This window comes from Polistes fuscatus, unplaced genomic scaffold, assembly GCF_010416935.1.
Source record: "Polistes fuscatus isolate 324 unplaced genomic scaffold, CU_Pfus_HIC Scaffold7, whole genome shotgun sequence".
Classification (NCBI taxonomy): Eukaryota; Metazoa; Arthropoda; class Insecta; order Hymenoptera; family Vespidae; genus Polistes; species Polistes fuscatus.
In genome coordinates this window covers 1,954,689-1,974,663 of record NW_025113151.1, presented here as the reverse complement: position 1 = coordinate 1,974,663, position 19,975 = coordinate 1,954,689, and the positions used below count along the sequence as shown (strand labels likewise).

The 19,975-nt window shown below is 30.8% G+C and overlaps 1 pseudogene; it reads left to right on the top strand.

Annotated features, from left to right (window-relative positions):
• The first annotated feature begins 11,780 nt into the window (after nucleotides 1-11,780).
• Nucleotides 11,781-19,733, top strand: LOC122524221 (annotated as a pseudogene).
• Nucleotides 19,734-19,975: the final 242 nt, after the last annotated feature.

The following is a 19,975-nucleotide window of genomic DNA, read 5'->3' as shown; positions in this document are numbered from 1 at the left end:
TTTTTCCTTTGCCTTTATTTTCTCTCTACGTTAAACGAGTTTCGGTATATAGACGTGATTTTATTTAATTAAAAAGGAAAAATAGAAAATCATAAAATAACCATAAACTTTTAATATTACAAGTTTGTAATTAATGTTTCAAAACCAAAGATTTCTCCCTTGTTGGTTTTTTTTCTTTTTATTTCTATTTTTTTCGTATTAATTAAATATAATAAAAATAAATGAAATTATTCACGAATTGTACAAACATACGTATGTGTTGTGTGTGTGTGTGTTTGAAGATTACAAACGATAAAATAATGATATTAAACGATACGTTAACGATTTCTAAAGCTTTTTAAAGAAGACACAAAAGAATTTCATGATAAATTGGGTGAATCGATGTGTTTTAAAAGCGACGGAACCACCAAAGGAGACAAAATCGAACGACACCATAGGAAAGAGAAAGAAAGATAGAAATAAAGAGAAAGAGACCCGGTTCGACGAGTAGCCACGTGAAAGTCGTCGTTGGGTTTCGTGATCGGGCCACGTGATCATCGTGCGACAAGGGCGCCGAGGTACGAAGGAGATTTCGAAGAAGACACAGGAGGATCCGACCGCGAAGGCGAAAATCTTCAAGTTCGCACGGAACAAACGTACGAAATAACAAGGAAAAAACCCCACATGGATTTCGAAGGACGATGGCCATCGATATCCGCGTCATTGATAAAGGCGATTCCACAAGCACAAACCAAAAACGTAGCCCATGAAAAAAGCTGCTTCGACTTACACGGGTGAATACTGGGTTGGTCGCTGGGACGTTAATAGCCGCGCCCTTCGCAACAGGGCGCAAAGACGACTACGGCACGGGTGGAATCGGTATCGTGAATATTAGGGGACACAATGTGTGGAACTATGTCACGTGGCGCGTAAGGCAGCGAGGGAAGGGGGGCGGTAACGGCGAGGGCGAAAGGAACAGTGCTTGGTGGTGTGGTTTTTTGGTGTTTTGCAAAAGGTGTATATGAGTTGAATTGCGAGTGCAAGGTTACACTCACGTGATGGTATAAGATTGACAAAGGTCGGTATAATATGTAGACTTCATGACATAGTACAAGTTCCACGAGTGTAATGAGAAATATCTTATTCGGCTAACTACTTAAACATTATATACACGAACGAAACAAAGTCCAATCTAAGTTACTAAACATAACCAACGCATAGGTAAATAATAAGAAATAAAAAAAACAAAACGTGAAGGACATAGAAGGACACCTATCGAACATCTAATTTCTTGCGAAACCTCGTTCGTCGTACGCTGCTAATCAAATGTACTACAAAATAATTCCTGAATAAATCAACGACTATAAGTGAATAATAATAAACAAACGTTAAAATCCACGTGTACTGTTTGGCAGACGCTGAGGAGACACGATTGAATCCCCGTCGCGTTGTCGGTCAACGACGCATACACACACCTCTACATTCGCATTCACACATTCACATATATATATATACATATATATATGTAGTGGCATACACATGTTCATTCGGTTGCGTGCATGCTCGAGCACGTGACCCCCGTTAGCATCGAAAGGTCAGCTGACAGGCGGTAGCGGCCGAACGACCACGTTCGAGTGACAATAACCCTTCGCACGCGGTCGCGTTATCGCATCGAATTCCTTCAGCTTCTTTTTCTTACTTTCGATTACTTGACTCTATCAAATAAACTTAACCCTTCTTCTACAATTAATTGAATCACTATCAATCTCGTTAAATATAAACTATATTTCAAAATACACATTTTCATTCAATTCAACATCTATCATTCTTGTCACGTGCTCCTCCTCCTACACCTCTTTCATTTCATATTGAAAATAATTACGCGTGAAAATTTCTATATTATAAGATTGTTCGTTTAACGTGCAAATTTTTTTCTTTTTTTTGTTTTTTAAATTTTCCCGCGACTAAAAGCATACGATACAAAGTTGGACGCGCGCGTAAAATCTGAATTCGGAGTACCGGAACGTTCCACGATTCGCGCGGGAATCACAATGGAATTGATAGGAACAACGTGGTATTTGGAACGGACTATTGTTATTATTATTTATATGTTTAGATTTATTTCATTATTTTTTCGTTTTGCTTTAGTGTATTATTCGATGAAATAAATAAATAAATCACGAATTTTAATGTTATTTCTGTTACGATTATATTTATTCTCCTTTTCTTTCTTTCTCTACCTACACACGTGAGAATAAAACTCTCGCGTTGACGAAACGACAAGCAGATAGCAAAAGTTGATACGAATCGTACGGACAGTCATTTGAAATGAAAATAAATAGGAAAAGCAACGAGGCAAAAACAGAAAAATAAAGAACGATGAAATATAAAATGAGTTAGAGAGGATAATAGCGTGTTTTTCGTTAAGGAAGACTCACGTTTCAGCGGTTTCGGGTTGCTCTGTTTGCGGCGAGACATCCTCGGCACTCTGCCATCACCAAGTCAGCACCAATTTGACGATGACATCCTGATGGCCTCTCAAATGTGTCCCTTCTAACCCTTCCTTCGACGAACTCGCGAATATTATGGACGATTGACGATTTTGATTAACACACAACAAACGTGTAGACACACGTAGAAGAAATTTTTATAACAATGAACACATACACACAAGTTTGCTGCTGCTGATACTGCTGACGCTTAAACGAATGCTGCTAACACGAAAGCGAGAAAAGGAAGAAAATATAAAAGCGAAGATGCGTTTTTCGAACTCAAGATTCGGTCTCGCGAGGATAGAAGGAATAAGCGGGGAAATAAAGGAAGTGTAAAACACCGCGCGTTATTCGCATAAACGTGCTCCTCCCCGCCTTCCACTTTGTTCTCTTCTTCTTATTATTCTTCTTCTTCTCCTTGTTACGCTCGATTCCTCTTTAATTCTCGTTAATTTCTCTCTTCTCCTTCTTTTTATCTGGTCAAACTCGGTGACGATTTACATCTACATTCGCGCGCGCGATCACACCGATGATAAAAACTCTCTTTCTCAACTACGAAGGCACGCACGCACGTACGTACCACGAACGCACGTACGTACGTTACCAACTCCTACCGCGACCGCTGTCAGCGAGCAACTAAACAAATGCAATACCAAACATCTCCCCACTACTTCCCTTGCAGCGTGATCTACCAATAAGAGTGGGGATATCGTCTAGTGGGAATATGCTCCGCCCAGAGTCTCCTATTCAACGAGGCGCGGAATTTCGAATCTTTTTATCGATCATACCCGTCTTATTATCCTATCGTTTAGATTATCATTATTTCAATTATGTATGATTTTATCTTCTGATAAATAAATTAATTGATATGTTTTATTTAATATTAATATTTCTATTACATCGATATTTGTCTATTTAATTAATAGATCAACTAATATGATGTTAATCTAAACTTACTTATATTGTTTCCCAAATTACATGTTTAATGCAACAGAGGTTATTTATTATTAATTAAGGTAATTAAAATGAGATTTTATCTATGATTACTGTTCCGGTAATATCGCATTGATATCGAACGTCGATAATGATGCATTGTACTCGCATCAGAAAATATAGAAGTATATAGAAGCTCACAAGTCCCCTTTTTTATCTACCCAGATTCATCTTAGTTACTACCGGGACCACCAGTGGGCGATAGCAGATAGTTAACGTGATGACGGTACAATACTATCAAAGAATACAGTATTCTTTGATAAAAAAAAAATGAAATTATATTTAATTTTTAATGTGTGTGTGCCTTCAGAAATGCATTTATAAATATAATTTAAAAGGCAGCCACTAAGGCTGCTCAAGTTGAAGAAAATTAAAAAGGTTTGTTGTTACATCCAACGATGATCACCTGTAACAAGAAGAAAACTATATTAATCATACAATCAACTGATAAAATAGCCTAACATATAAGTGGTCCAATTCACAGGTGCACTTTTCATTTAAATTCCCTATTTAATTTTTATCTAATTTCTATTTACCGTTTGTAAAATAAAATTAAATTTAAACGCGTGATTTTACATTAAAACATTTAATAAATTAAGAAATAGAAAAAGTACAAATATTATTAAGAAGTTACTAATAAAAATAATATCTATTAATTATTATAAAATATATACTTTTAAACTACGTTATATACAAAAGAAAAATTGCAAATTTAATAAAATATGATCACAGTAAAAAAATCTTAAAGACGAACAAGAAAAAAAAGAAATGACTGTAATATTTACTGAACGTTAATTAAATTTCAAAATTTAATAATAGAAGAATTTTAATATTTTTTACTCTAACTAACTAAAAACTTCTGCACCTTTTGGACGATTTAGACACAGATTTGGTGTGCCAAGGAGATGGAATGACCATCATCTCCAATTACAACTACAAATTAATGACGAGCAAGCAAGTAATATAATAAAATACAAAATATGACTAGAGAACTATTCTCGAAAAGTTCGAACTTATTGTTGAACCTTTGAAAATAGCTCAATAGTCTATGTAGTTGCCCTCTTCAGCCACAATTAAGTGGGGGCCTCTTCGGCATTAGCCTCTTCTTTCTTCATTCCCTGAAAACTGCATTGGACATTTTCTACGTGCGAGCAATAAAAGATCTTTCATACTACTTTTGCAAATTAACTCGTATTATGTTACGATTCTAATTCTCAATTATTAAAAATTAATTTATATTCTCTGTTCATTAGTAAAGCTCGTGAAGTATCAATGAACTTAGAGTTCATTGACATATACACGAGAACAATTAAACGATTGTCCAAGCAGATAATTATCGATGACCTAATAACACGTCGCACTTTTAATGGCAAAAAATGAAATGGAATTGAAATAAATGATGCAATAAATGTCATGCATTTTCTTGCAATATTTTCATTTCATTCATTCCTTATATTGAATTATATCAAATATTTCTAATTGAGAAAATCGCGATTGTGCGAAGTGCTAGTTATAATACTTAAAACTAAGTATCAAATTCATCAAAGTATTTGCGAATTTGTTCGACTCTATCTCGTTCGAGATAGAATCGAAATAGAAATGAATCTTTCAAATCGATGCAAATCCCTTTGAATCATGATACATAATAAAGATTGCAGAAGAGTTACAAAATAAATTTACAAAACAAGCATAATAGAATGAAATGATATCATTTTGTAACAATTCTGTATAAACCAGGAGGCGGAATTTCCACTCCGGAGTGGAAGTAAGCCTAATGCCTTTCCTGGATCCTACCTACTTAAAATTAAAGTTTTCTCATTCGCTCAAAGAAGTATGTTACCTGCCTACCAATTACCCATATTTAAAAAGAGCAAATAAACATACGTACCCACCCACTCACTCCACGATTCTCTCACATACCACCAGGGTGCAAAAGCCTAAACTAGAGAGCATGCCCCGGGGCACCTCCGACACCCTAGTTCAAACGCGTATTTTCTAAACATATGGGAGTACGTACCAATGCTGTAATCGTCTGCCAAGGCTAGTGATTATTGCATAAAAAACTACAGCAAAAATACAAGTATACACTAGTATATATGCATACTAGTAATATACGAGTATATAAAAGTCTCCGCAAATAAATGCAGTAACTCTACTATGCAAAACGATTATCAAAAAAGAAAATTAGAAATGTTTAATATAAATATATAAATAAAGAAAAACACACACCCACGCGTATTTTTCATATCACACGTGATATGTAGAAGTAATGCTCTTAGTATTAAATGATGTATTAATTAAAATATCGCGAAACGATGTACAATGCACACACCTAAACGCACACACAGGTGCAACGTACACCGTGCAATCACTAGCACAATGACAGCCGCCAATAGGGGGAAAAACTTAAAACTAAACCTATACTAACCGTTTCTCACCCATACGAGTAACACCTGGGCACACGCATAGATGAGAACGCAGAAAGTATAGGGAGGAGAAACGGGAGATTAGTATATTAGAAGCTGAAAATCCTGATCTAAAAAATATGATTAAAGACACATAAATATATAACACATAAATATATAACAAATAAATACATTTTAATAAAAATTTATCTAAGCGGCTAAGGACTCTACAATTTATTTGATAAATATTAAGTTTTAATATCTTTTAATATCTTTTAATATATTTTAATATATTTAAAAACCTCGGACGACTCCTTTCATTAAGTTGGCTGTTCTAATAAAAGAACTGGGCTTTGAGCCACCACTTAACTGCTAGAATCTATCCGTCGCGAATGGGTTTGTTTTCTTGCTCATTTATTTGTAATATCGAAGTATCGATATATTAAAATTAATCGTGATTAGATAAACTAAATACAAAGCAATGCATGTAAGATATTTATTACATGCTTTTCTGGACGAAATCGTGTAAATTAATGCTCGATTTCACCACTACTAACCACGAACAACACACGTAATTAAAAAGAAAATGCATTAATTAATTGCATTATTAATTAAATGAATTTAACCGGTGAGACAAGAAAACCTATCCTGAACTAATATAAAATATACAATATAATATACAATTTTCATGAGTAACTCCTAGAAAGGAATTACTCATGTGCTCGTCACTAATTTATTGAAATAATTACAACCAGTGACTCGTGCCGATTAGGACCTTTCATCCTCGACATGATTGAGCACCGGAGGGACTTTAAATTTTTTGACTCACTGCGTAAGAAGTTCTACGATGGCTCCAAAACACTCCTACATCACAGCAAGTATTGTAATCTGCTGATCGAAGGTCCATCGAAGATCCATCAAAGATCCATCGAAGATCCATCCAAAATCCATCGAAGAATTCATTCCACATCCTTGAAAAGTAAGGAAATTGATCGTCTTGTCTGTAACATAAAATAGAATATAACGATAAGTTATCTGCAATATAATTCAAAATCATATAAAATAAAATCGAATAAAATGTAAATAAAAATAGATACTTACAATGCATTTCAATGGGATGAAATTCAATTGCATCATGGCGATGCACCTCGCGTGAATCTAAAAACGCGGTATAAACGAAAATAAGAAACTATAGATGAGTTTCTTATCGCGAAACCGAAATTTTATTATACGGCGAACAACACTGATTCTAATTCGCGTTTGATTTTAATTTGTTTTACGCCCGATCACTGATTCTACACAACTAATTCAAAGACTGCTTTGCACACAGTCAATGCAAGTAGAAAAATCTTCATTGATGCACTGGCTCTAATACGCGAACAGTCTGTGCGACTGTTTAAAAATAAAAATACAACTTTACTCGAACAAACTCTAATGCAATTACTGCCTTGGTCGCAGTTAATTTAATATATAAATTTCAAAAATAGTTCGCGAACGCGACGGAATTGAATTTAACGAACGAACGTGCTTCTAATCCGTGATTTTAATTTTATTTAAACGATACAACACTCCCGTATATTGCTTCGCGCACGATTGCAATGTACGAACACTTGCAACACTTCACAAAAACTTCCAAACTGCTATATTCCCATGATGATCTGAAACAGAAATAAAAACAATATTATGAATATCATTGTTGTAAAAAAATATTATTAAAATTATTGAGAAAGTGTTTAAAATAAAAATTGACTTACGTTTATTCTTCAGTGATGAATGCACGATGGGTCTCCTACCCTTAGGATGACGATGACAATGCACAAACACTGATTCTACAACTGTATTATATGCAATCAATTTAATTAAACGAATTTAAAAATGAATTTAATTAACAAAACGCGAATACATTTAAATAAATATTGATTTTACACTGCACTATTTCCACAATGATCTGAAACAAAATAAAAACAAAATTATGAATATCATTGTTGTAAGAAAAAATTATTATAATTATTGAGAAAATGTTTAATGTTAAAATTGACTTACGTTTATTCTTCAGTGATGAATGCACGATGGGTATCCTACCCTTAGGATGACGATGAATAAAATAAAATAAAAGAAAAAGTCTGAAAAGCTGAAACATACTAAAATTATATTACATACAATTAAATATTACAATATTTCCTGAAATCATTCCTGAAGACATTGCACACTTTCAAAGATATTTTATCATAAAGAATCAATATAAATTCAAGTATAATCACTTGTATAATATTACATACAAAGTATGTAATGTTATTGAAAATATTAATTAAAATTTTTTAAGTTTAATGTATAACTTGATAAAGAGTAACCTAAAAATAAAACGTTTTTATATTATTCTATCTAATAAAAAACTTATTAAAGTATTTAATGTTCGAATGTAGAAGTATTAAACGTTAGATAACGTTAGAAATAAAATCAATAAATAGTTTAATACGTCACGTTCGTTAGATCTTTACTCGTTGAAGGACGGAAGGGGAATGGAGATCTCTCTGCGTATATCTCGTAGAGGTATCGAATGCTCGGTGCTCGACTGTTTACATTTTCTTTTCGGCTGTCTTTCTTTTGTTTTCACCTCGAGTATTTCCTACAAATATACATACACATTCATAGTAGCTTGTAGGTGAATGTTTTGTTTTCTTTCTCTCTCTCTCTCTCTCTCTCTCTTTCTCAGTCTTTCTATACATTTCTATATGGCTTAAAAAAAGAATAACGCTTACCTCAATGAATATGAAGATAAAAAAAAGAGTAAACACAACTGATAGACTGAGTATATGTATTCCTGCTGGACTCTCCTAATGCTCGGTACCTAAAAAAGGAAAATAAAGATTACATTAGTATAATATAAAGAAAATCAAATACATAAGTGTATGTGTACGAGCTACCTATACATATGTATATATGCATGTGCGTGTGAATGTGATAAAAATCATATTTAACGATCTTTGAAGACATAATTAGGAAAAATAATTAATTAGAACATCATTAGAGATGGTAATAAGTATCGATATTGTGAAAAAAAACTCGAAATTAGAAAATAATATTATTAAGTAACATTGGTTAGGTTTGGGGCGAAACCGACATATACCGATGATTATATTTTCACAGATACCTTTCGAACTTTTTAATATTTCGTTTGGAAAACACTCACGTATAAAAATCTTGCTTATAGCTATCGTTTGATATATAATAGAAAGGTGTAAAATACTTTTCAATTACCTGAAATTAACGGGACGATGTAGTATCCGTGCGATCTCCAGCACCGACGCCGCGAAAAGAAAGAAGAATGATCAGCAAAGAGCCCTGATTGGCTGATAATTATTTCAGAAGTAAATGACCAATCAGAAATTCCTAATTACCATATAGAAATGTATTTCACGCAACAAGCTTGACCCGTCACACGTACGTAACTCTGCTTTCTTCATGACCACGCTAGTCAAGCTAGATATGATAATTTATTTATTAAATAAATAAAAAATTTATCTATTTTACTATATTTAACGTACACGTATCTTGTTAATATTTAAAAAATAACGAAAAGAATAAAGACAATATGCACTATAAACCTTATTACACCGCACAGAAGAACATACATAATTTATTTATTACATTAATTAAATATCAATTTTATTATCAATTATAATTATCTAATTATTAATCCAATTAATAATTATTCTTATCTAATTTATTTTTCTATTAGGTGTATACGTTTCTTGTTAATATTTAAAAAAAAACGAGTAAAATAAAGACAATATACACTAAAAACTTTATCACATGGCAACGTTCTGATTTAAACATCCCTTCAATTTTTATGCAATTGTTTAAACTAATATACATTTGTTTTAACGTCCCTGTGCAATGATGACTTTGGATAATAAAATTTTTATCTAGAAAAATATCACATTAAAATTATTTTATATTCAAAATATGTTAATAAGTACATAATGTTTAAACCAGTACATATGTGTTTAAACAATCTGAAATATAAAGAGATTGCATTAGAATATTAAAATAATTGTTAAATAATCGATAGGAATGTCTATTGTTGTCTAAAAGATCGGAATAAATGATCTATGTACCGTCTCCTTCGAAATCCACCGTTGAAATGAGACGTTGTCCTCTATGAAAGTACTTTTATTGAAAGTTGTTTATAAGACCTTCCAAACGTTACGCATGTGTATAAAGGGTGTCATACATCTAATACATAATCTTTAAGATTATAACGTTCTGGTTTAAGCATTTTTATCATTTTTATGTAATTATTTTAATGCTCCTGCGCAGTGGTGACTTCGAGGGTAAAATTTAGCTGCAATACAAGAAAAGTGCATTAGTGCATTAAAATAATTGTTAATGTATACGTAATGTACACGTATATGGAAATGAAAAATGAGATTACATTTCTCTAAACAATTATACAACAATATATTCAAACAATTAATAAACCACATACTAATGGAAAATGTGAATTATTGAAGTTTACCATTACGATAGAAGAAAGCTGAGGTGTTTGCTCATTTAAATACCATAAAAATTGCCAGGATTCATTTTATAATCTTGTAAGTTCTTCTTTTATATATGTACTTGATACACAAAACAATAAGAAAGCCTAATAGATGATGTGCTTTTTCAAATCTTCAAATACTTGCAAATCTGAAAATCGTAAGATTGTATTAGTAAAGTATCAAGCAAACTGAACGAGTCTATATATGTATATGTACGATATTTGTATAAGATGTCACTCTCTTTTTCTCTTTCCCCTTCTCATACTTTTTATATTTCTCTTCTTTATGTTATAAAAAAAAGAGATAAACTTACCACAACTGATATCAATATAAAAAAGTAAACACAATTATTATTTAGATAGAAAAGTAAACACAATTAGACTGACAATGAGTATGTGTATTCATGCTGTATTCTACCAAAGTTTGGAAACCTAAAAAAGTATAAAGTAACATAGCATTGGTATAATATAAAGAAAATTAAATTTATAAGTGTTTTGTATACCCGTAGCACGTTCGTTGTTAATATTTAAAAATAACGTGTAGAATAAAGACAATATACACTAAAAACTTTGTCACATTGCACAGAAAACACAATCATATAGAAAAGAAACCACGTTGTAGATATTTTTAAAACAATTGACATAAAGCACTGTAACCATCCTAAAAGAATTAAAATAACAAGAATTTTTTCATATCAATACACAATATGGGAATTTATACTTTCATAGTTGGCATGAAAGATGTCAATTGTTTTGTTTCAATTTATTTTAATTCTTTAAGGATGGCTACAGTGCCTTATGTCAATTGTTTTAAAGATTTCTATAACGATGTTTCATTTCTATACGATTGTTTTTTCCTCTGACATGCGATGTCAAAAAAATTTTTACGTTTTTTTTTTTTTTTTTTACGAGTTATAAATTGATCTGCAAATGTTCATACAATTTTAGAGAAAGTTGTGGATCAGGCATTGTTAGCATTGCCGCGGGCGGGGAGGGGTTGGCTCCTCCGTACAGAAAATTTTATATTACATATACATATATATGTTAATATACTGTAATGTTACATATAAAGTTAATATAAAGTTACTGACGTAGAGTAAAATAAATTAGAAGTTTACTATTACCGACGGTTGATGTCTTATAGGTAGAAAACTGCAATTACCGACTGTCGATATTTTTCAATATTTATCGTATGCATAAAAATTCACAAAACTTTCGTAATATAATTCAACGCATTTGAATAACGCGTAATATTCTTAACTGTTACCGATCAAGTCAAAAAAAATATCGATTGAGAAACGAAATTATTTTTAATACTCCACGCTTCCTGTAAAGGGCGCTTTACAGACTTTTCCAGTTCTCCATGATGAATTTTCTTGATCGTGTCTCGAGGTAGGTGAGTGTTGAAGTTATTTTTCATATTGTAATATATTAGGACATAAATTGTAAATATTATTTTGTGTATTATACTAGTGATACTGTTTAATAATATTATTAACATTTTACATAAATTGAATATAAATTGAAACTTAACTTTAATATTGTTGTTATTGATAAAGAAAGGTACTTCTGTGATTTTTGATTTATTATAAAAAGAAACGTATTTTGTCTTAACTATTTAATTTTACTTTAATCCTTTACTTGAATTTGTTATCAAAAATATAAATAAGAAAAGCTAAAATATTTTTATTTCTATTAAATTTATTTTTCATTTATTCAAACACTTTGATTGTTCACCCTATTGGTTGCTACTTAACCTTTTTTAGATCTTTTTTAATTCTGAGAACTCTATCATTGTATGCAATATTTGCTTTAATTATAACTTTCGACATTTTCATTTTATTAATTAAAACAATTTTTATGTTATAGCAAGTGTTTCTAGATACTGAAGTAAAAATGGGAGACTCAGATGACGAATATGATAGAAAAAGGCGTGATAAGTTCAGAGGTGAAAGAACTGAATCATATTCTCGTGAAGGGCGTAGGGATGACCGAAGAAGAGATGATTGGGTTGATAGGTATATAAAAATATCTTCTTATTAAAATATAGAATGCTTAACATTTTAACCATTTGAGTCAGAAGCAACACGATAGCATTATTAAGATTTCTCATTGTAAAGTTCGACATTATTGAAATGCAATATGTAGTTGATACTTAGTCGCACCGCTTGCCATTTGTCTATACAATTTTTCTAAAGTTCCCCTGGAACTCGAATGGTTAATAAATATGATCATATATAATTACATCTGTAAATGAAAAACTAGAGAAAATCCTTATTTTTTTTGTTCTTTGTATAACGTAACATGGACATTGCATTAATCATTTTCAGGAAAAATAATTTCAAGTCGAAGGTAATAAATATATAGAATTTGAGCTCTTTACGATATCAAACAATTCAATCAATATAATTACTCCTTTGTATTTTATAATTACCGATGCAGAAGTCCTTTATTCCTTATTTGCATATCCCTGTTCCTAATGTTGCTACCTTTCGTTGTTTTAATCTAAGGTGAGAACTTAAATCAAATGAAATAATACACGTAATACTGCGTTATTAGTTCCTTCGATAACATCGAATACAATTTTGTTAAACGTATTGAGAAATTCGAATTAAAGTAAATCTAAAATGTTGATTTATTATAGGGAATGGTCTAGTCGTCCTAGACAAAGACCTGATTACCGTGAATATCGTGGTGGTGGTGTGGTGGTGGTAGTGGAGGTGGTGGACGTGATCGATACAGTCCACCACGATCTCAAGATATGGCACCACCTATTAAAAGAATGCGAGCTGATTGGGATGATAGACCGAGATATGCTCACGATTATTATGGAGGTGGTGGGAGTGCTAGTGGCGGTGGAAGTGCTTGGGGTCCAGATCATTATCCACCTCCTCACCATGGTAACCATCACTATGGGAATCATAGTAACAGTAGCAGGTTTGTTTATTTTTCTCCATTTGTTAAAAACATAGCATAAACATATTTATATTGCATAGAATATAGCAATTAATGTGAAACTTAAATTATATTGCATTCAATTTAAATAAGATACATAATAATAATAGTAATAATAATGCGAAAACGAAGTCGTTTAACTCCTAGACTTTTAGCTAAATTAAGGTAAAATGTGTTAAGGATATACAGGATAAGTGAAATGAATGAATTTTAAATGAAAATTGTACTTTTGTAGTCGTGAGGTGGCTGGAAATTTCAGCAACTCGAATGTTGAAACTCAACCACCGATGATGTCATTCAAAGCATTTCTTGGAACACAAGAAGACACTATTACAGACGAAGAGGCTATTAAACGCTATAATGAGTACAAACTGGAATTCCGAAGGCAGCAGCTCAATGAATTCTTTGTAGCGCACAAGGATGAAGAATGGTACGTTGTATATTATCCTACAATATGTTATATTACTCGTTATTACAAAAGAAAAATATCATTTGTAAAGATTATTATTTCTTAGTTAGTAAAATTTAATTATATCATAGTAAAGGTCTGTATTAAAATGCGATGTATTCGTGAAACGCGTGATAGAAATATTTATCTCAAATTCAGCCAAAGTGGCTGTAACATATTACAAAATAGAATATATCATTATAAAAAGAAAATATATGTACAGGAATTGTAGGATTTTATTTGACTCTATTTAAAATTTTATTTATTAGAAAAATACTAATCAGAAATTGTTTGAAGAATTTGAAACGATATTATACAAGGTGTCTGCGATTGTTTCAGCCAAACTGTGTCAGTGTATTTATGCGTGTAAATGAGAAAAAAGTCATAGAATATGTTGACACCGTTTAACTGGACAATTTCAGATATCTTGTATATATATATATATATAAAATAATAAAATTGATACTTAAAATGGGCAGAAAAGGTATATCTCTTTGTAAAGGATTTAGTTTAGAATGATAATGTATAATTTGCAGATGTAACGTGATAGATAATTTTCAAACAATATTACCAACTTTGTCTATCCCTACAGCATACACAGCCGCCATCCGCCTTATACCTTGGGCACAGGTCATCTCGCCCGTTTATTTTATTCGTACGAACATTTTATCCATTTCGCGTATCGCGCATCGAAGAAGAATCTCGAGGTGTTGTTGTTATATTAGGTAGTTGGATAAATAACATTTGATGTGAGCTGGGCGCGCAAAGCCCTAAAACATTGCTCACGTAGGCCGCGTTCTAAACCCGCTTTATTCATTTTTACAATTATTCAATCTATGCTCTGTCATATGAAAATAGCCACTGTGTCAACGAGAATACTGAATGCAAGTAAAAATATGACACTACAGGTGAGGCTTTATTCTGTAACTGAAACCAAAAAAAAACACCAAAAAAAAACAAAAAAAATTATTCTTGATATGCAGTTTGTATTTATAACTCATTCCAAATCATACATATTTTAGTTTATATTCAAATGGTAATTATTATTTTTAGACCAAGACTGGAAACGAATAGAAAATGGTTTGAAGTGTTTTTATATTTAAAATAATCTACTTTTTTCATATACTTGATGATCTATTTCAAGTTATTTGTACTCTTATCAATTTTTAAATTAGAAACAGTAATATATGTAATGATGATAAATGCTATTTTCTCTTTTGGGCTACAATCCTATGAACGTAAATTTATATTTTATTTTAAAATTAATTCTTATTAAATAATAATTATTTGTCAACATGATAGTAATATATAATCAAATTATTAACGCTATCGTGTGTATCTGTTAGAAGATATTCAAAGCTAAGTTGTTATTGTTAGACTACTTGTTAAAAACATATCTACATCTTAATACTAAATGCCTTTCAACTTCAACAATTATATTAAACAATAAAAATCTATAAATAAATAATGATATATTCAATATAAGATAATATATTAAAATGATAATTTCATTTGTTTATTCGATAGGTTCAAAATAAAATATCACCCGGAAGAATCGTTGAAGAGAAAAGAAGAGCAACTTGCAGCTCTTAAGGTATTAAAAAAAAATAACAGTCTCACACGTTGTTATAGTACAAGTTAATTATTTCGATTTTATACTAATTTTCTTTTTTCAATGATTTATTTTAGAAACGCGTTGAAGTATTATAGATATGCTTCAAACAGGAGAAGTAGATAATGTTTCTGTAGATGCTGAACAAGCGGACGCATTGTTACGTCTTTTAGATGCAGTTGTAATTAAATTAGAAGGTGGTACGGAAGAGGACTTACAAATTTTAGATGTAAAACCGTCAAACATTATGATTCCTAAGGATACTGGAATTAAGGAGAAAATTGAACTAAAATTAAATCTGCAACGGAACAACAACAGCAACAATCTGAAAAGAGGTATGAATTACTATTAATTTGATTTTAAAATTATATTAAATTATATGTTTCTTTACATTATAACTTTATTTTCTTTTAGTGAAAATGTTAAAAACGAAGAATCAGTAGTAGAAAAAATCAAGTAAAAATGGAGAGAATGCTGACACGGAGATGAAGGATGCCGAAGAAGAAATGAAAATGCTGTAAACGAGCCGGAGAAGATGGACGAAATTTCGGAAGAAACGAAAATTGGAAGAAAATTCTAAATCTGAAGAAACGAGTATGTCACCGTTACTGATATAATTTATTTACATTTTTTTGTTTTCATACTAATTGTCATTAATTTAATTAATCACAGATGATAAATTAGAAGAAACTAATACAAGAAAAAGAAAAAACCAAACAACAGTAGCAACAGTCGTAGCAGTGCAGTACTACCAGTAGCTCATCGGAAGTGGGAGCAATAAGATGAATACTCTTAAAGCTGATACAACATGTAAATATATTATATTATTTATTAATATTTAATTAAATTTAATATTATATATTATATTATCATTTTTATAAATTGTCATTATTCAGCCACAAATGAAAAGATAGAAGAAACTAATGACAATGACAATGACAATGACAATGACAATGAAAATGACAATGACAATGACAATGACAATATGAAGACATAGCAAAAAGAAGAAAAGGAAGAAGCAAAACTGGACCAAGTAGACTCAACAGAAGTTAAAAAGCCTACAATTGAACCGGAAACTGTTATTGATCTAGCAAGTGAAGATAAAGAAAAGGAACCAAGAGCGCTTCAAAACAAGTAGCATTTCTTAGAAATTTAGCACCAACTATTACAAAAGCCGAAGTCGAAGCGGTAAAATATAGCATAATATTATTTTTTAATTATAAATCACTTCGATCGAATTACAACTGTAATTTAATATTTTCTTAGATGTGTAAACGTTTCCCTGGATTTTTACGAGTTGCAATAGCTGATCCGCAACCGGAAAGAAGATGGTTCCGACGTGGTTGGGTTTCGTTTGAAAGACAAGTTAATATCAAAGAAATTTGTTGGAGTTTGAATAATATACGAGTTAGTATAAAACACTATTTCTTCTTATTCCATTATTCATCACTGTAATGCATAAATTTATTATTATATTATTTATTTCCAATAGTTGAGAGATTGTGAATTAGGTGCAATAGTGAACAGAGATTTGTCGCGTCGTATTCGTACAGTTAATGGATTAACATCTCATAAACAATAGTCAGACACGATATTAAACTTAGCGCTAAAATCGTGCATAATTTAGATAATCGTGTTGGATTGTGGAAAGACGAAAAGAAAGAAGAAAATTCTAACAAACAAAACGATGATAATAAAGAAAATACGACAACGTCTCAAAGTGAAGTTGAACAAGCTGTAAGTTATCAAAGTGATTATTCCATTTTCTTATCTTCTAATCATAAAACTATAAATAAAATTCAATTTAATATGTTTTTTAGGCTTTTGGATTGTCCTCGAAAAATCCAGTATTGAAAAATATAACAGATTATTTGATAGAGGAAGCATCAGCAGAAGAAGAAGAATTGTTAGGCATGTCGGGTGACCAAGAAGAAGGTCAATTAGGAGGAGACGGAGATGGTCCAATAGAAAGAGATCCATCCTTGATTAAAGTAATTTTTAAACTATTTCAAAATGAATTATTACAAATCATATTAAATTCGATTGGATGAATTTATTAATTTCTTTATTTTTAGGTACTGGATAGATTAATATTGTATTTACGCGTAGTACATTCGGTTGATTACTACAATCATTGTGAATATCCGAATGAAGATGAAATGCCTAATAGGTGTGGAATAATGCACGTTAGGGGTTCTCCACCTACTGCTAAAATTACTAGTACTGAATTACAAGAGTATTGTCGTAATTTTGAAAGTAAAATGTCTGCTTTTCTACAACCTGCTGCTTCCCTCTCAACAGAAGAATTTGACAAGCTCGGGGCTAAAAATGCTGATGCGTATCCTTTTTATTATTTCGCTAGTAACGAAAGGGTTAATAAGAAACGACCCACGCAATTGAAATATTATAATATTTTATAAATATATAAATTTATCTATCAATACTTTTCTTAACTAAATGATATACAGTGAGGTAGAAAAATTTGTGCAAGCAAACACGCAGGAATTGGCTAAAGACAAATGGTTGTGTCCTTTAAGCGGGAAGAAATTTAAAGGGCCTGATTTTATTCGCAAACACATATTCAACAAGCACGCTGAGAAAGTTAACGAAGTTATGACTGAAGCTGAATATTTATAATTATTTGAAAGATCCTAAACGACCACAGCTTCCAGAACATCCTGGTAATAAAGCACCACCTAGGGAAGGACCACGTGAAGGGTTTAACCCTTATGGTTGTAGCACGTAAAATCATTATAATTACGCTTTTATTCTGATAACTATAATTTAAGAAAATAATAAAACAATACATTATTACTCTACGTGAATCTACAAAAAAAAATGTTTAATTATTCATCTTCAGATTTGGAAGTTACGGTGCCGGTTATGGAGGAGGAAGAGGAGGTTACGGATCCAGTTATGGTGGTGGATTTGGTGGAGGATTTGGTATGCCTCGTCCTGGTCGTGGTGGTTTTAACAGAGGACGGTAAGATAATTCATTCATCTTATATAATTTCAAATCATTTTTCTTTCTATCATTCCCTGCTAACTGCACTTTTCTTCTCTCACTTTCAATATCTTCGCATGCCTGCGTTTGGTTTCAGTGTCACTATCTAATTTAAAACATTTACACATACCTTCTTCTCAAATCTAATATGTTGTTAACATTTTACTACAAACGTAGAAAATATTCGATAAAATAATACATGAACCATTTAAATATATTTTATACAATATAAATATATATATATATATAAAATATACAATATAGTATATTCAGGGTAATAATTAAATTACAGTCATCGTAGTTAGATCTTTTTTTTTGAACAAAGTCAAAACAATGTTTACAGGGACGAAGAAGCCATATCGACGTCAAGAACTATTGTTAATTATAGTGACTTGGAACAGAAGAATGTGGACATTTTCTCTTGAATTTTTATTCGATTATTTTATTATGAATTTAGCGAAAAAAAGAAAAATTTAGAAGTAAAATAGAATCGAATATAGCTAAACAGATTTTTTATTTTAGATAAAAGTAATTTAATTTAAAAAGTAACAAAAGAAACACACAATATGTTCACTGCTATTTGCTATCTATCTGTACCATGTGTTACTAAATCTGCACATATATGTTTTTTTATATATATGTTGTGTACCGATAATTGTGGTAAAAAAACAAACAAATTCTAAAAATTTATTTTATGATTTATTTCATAATATCAAATAAATCAAAAATTCATATTTTCAATCTGTTGACTTTTAGTCCATTGTCATAATTGTCGATACATATTTATATTTATTCTAATTTAAAAACAATCAAACAAGATACATGCATCGAGATCCAAAAATGCAAAAAAAAAAACAAGAAAAAAAAATAAATGAACTATGTGCATACATATATTAAAATGATTTCTTTTTCTATAGTGATTAAAATAAATTAGTACAAGGATCTATCGATGCTGTAACTTATAAATTGTGTGAATAACTAAATAAAATCTTTTTGTTTACTAATTATTTGTGACTTTTTTTTTATTTTAAAACCCATTTCCGTTTGTTTCTCAAAAATACGATACAACAATATGGTATGCGTATAATAATTATCAACAAAATTACCTATGTCACACGGTATACAAAATTTGTATTGATGTATAAATTTGTGATGAACTTAACTAATAATACTCACTATTACAGTGGCGGTGGAGGAGATTTCCGACCTGTCATACATTATCGAGACCTTGATGCACCACGTGAACCAGACGAATTTTTATAAAATTCTTTCAAACATGGAACATCCGTAAACAACAATACGTGCATATTCTCAATATCTTATAGATATATATATAGATATAATATATAATACAATTATTATATATATAATAATTATATCAAGCATAATAATTTAACAAAAGAAAAAAAAAGAAGAAAAAAGAACAAAAGAAAAAAGAAAAAAAAAAAATAAAAAAAAAAAAAAAAGCTTATATTTAAATATTTGGATATAATTATTTTGTCAAATGTTTCGCATTTGAAAAAATAGAGAAAAGATGGAAAAAAAAT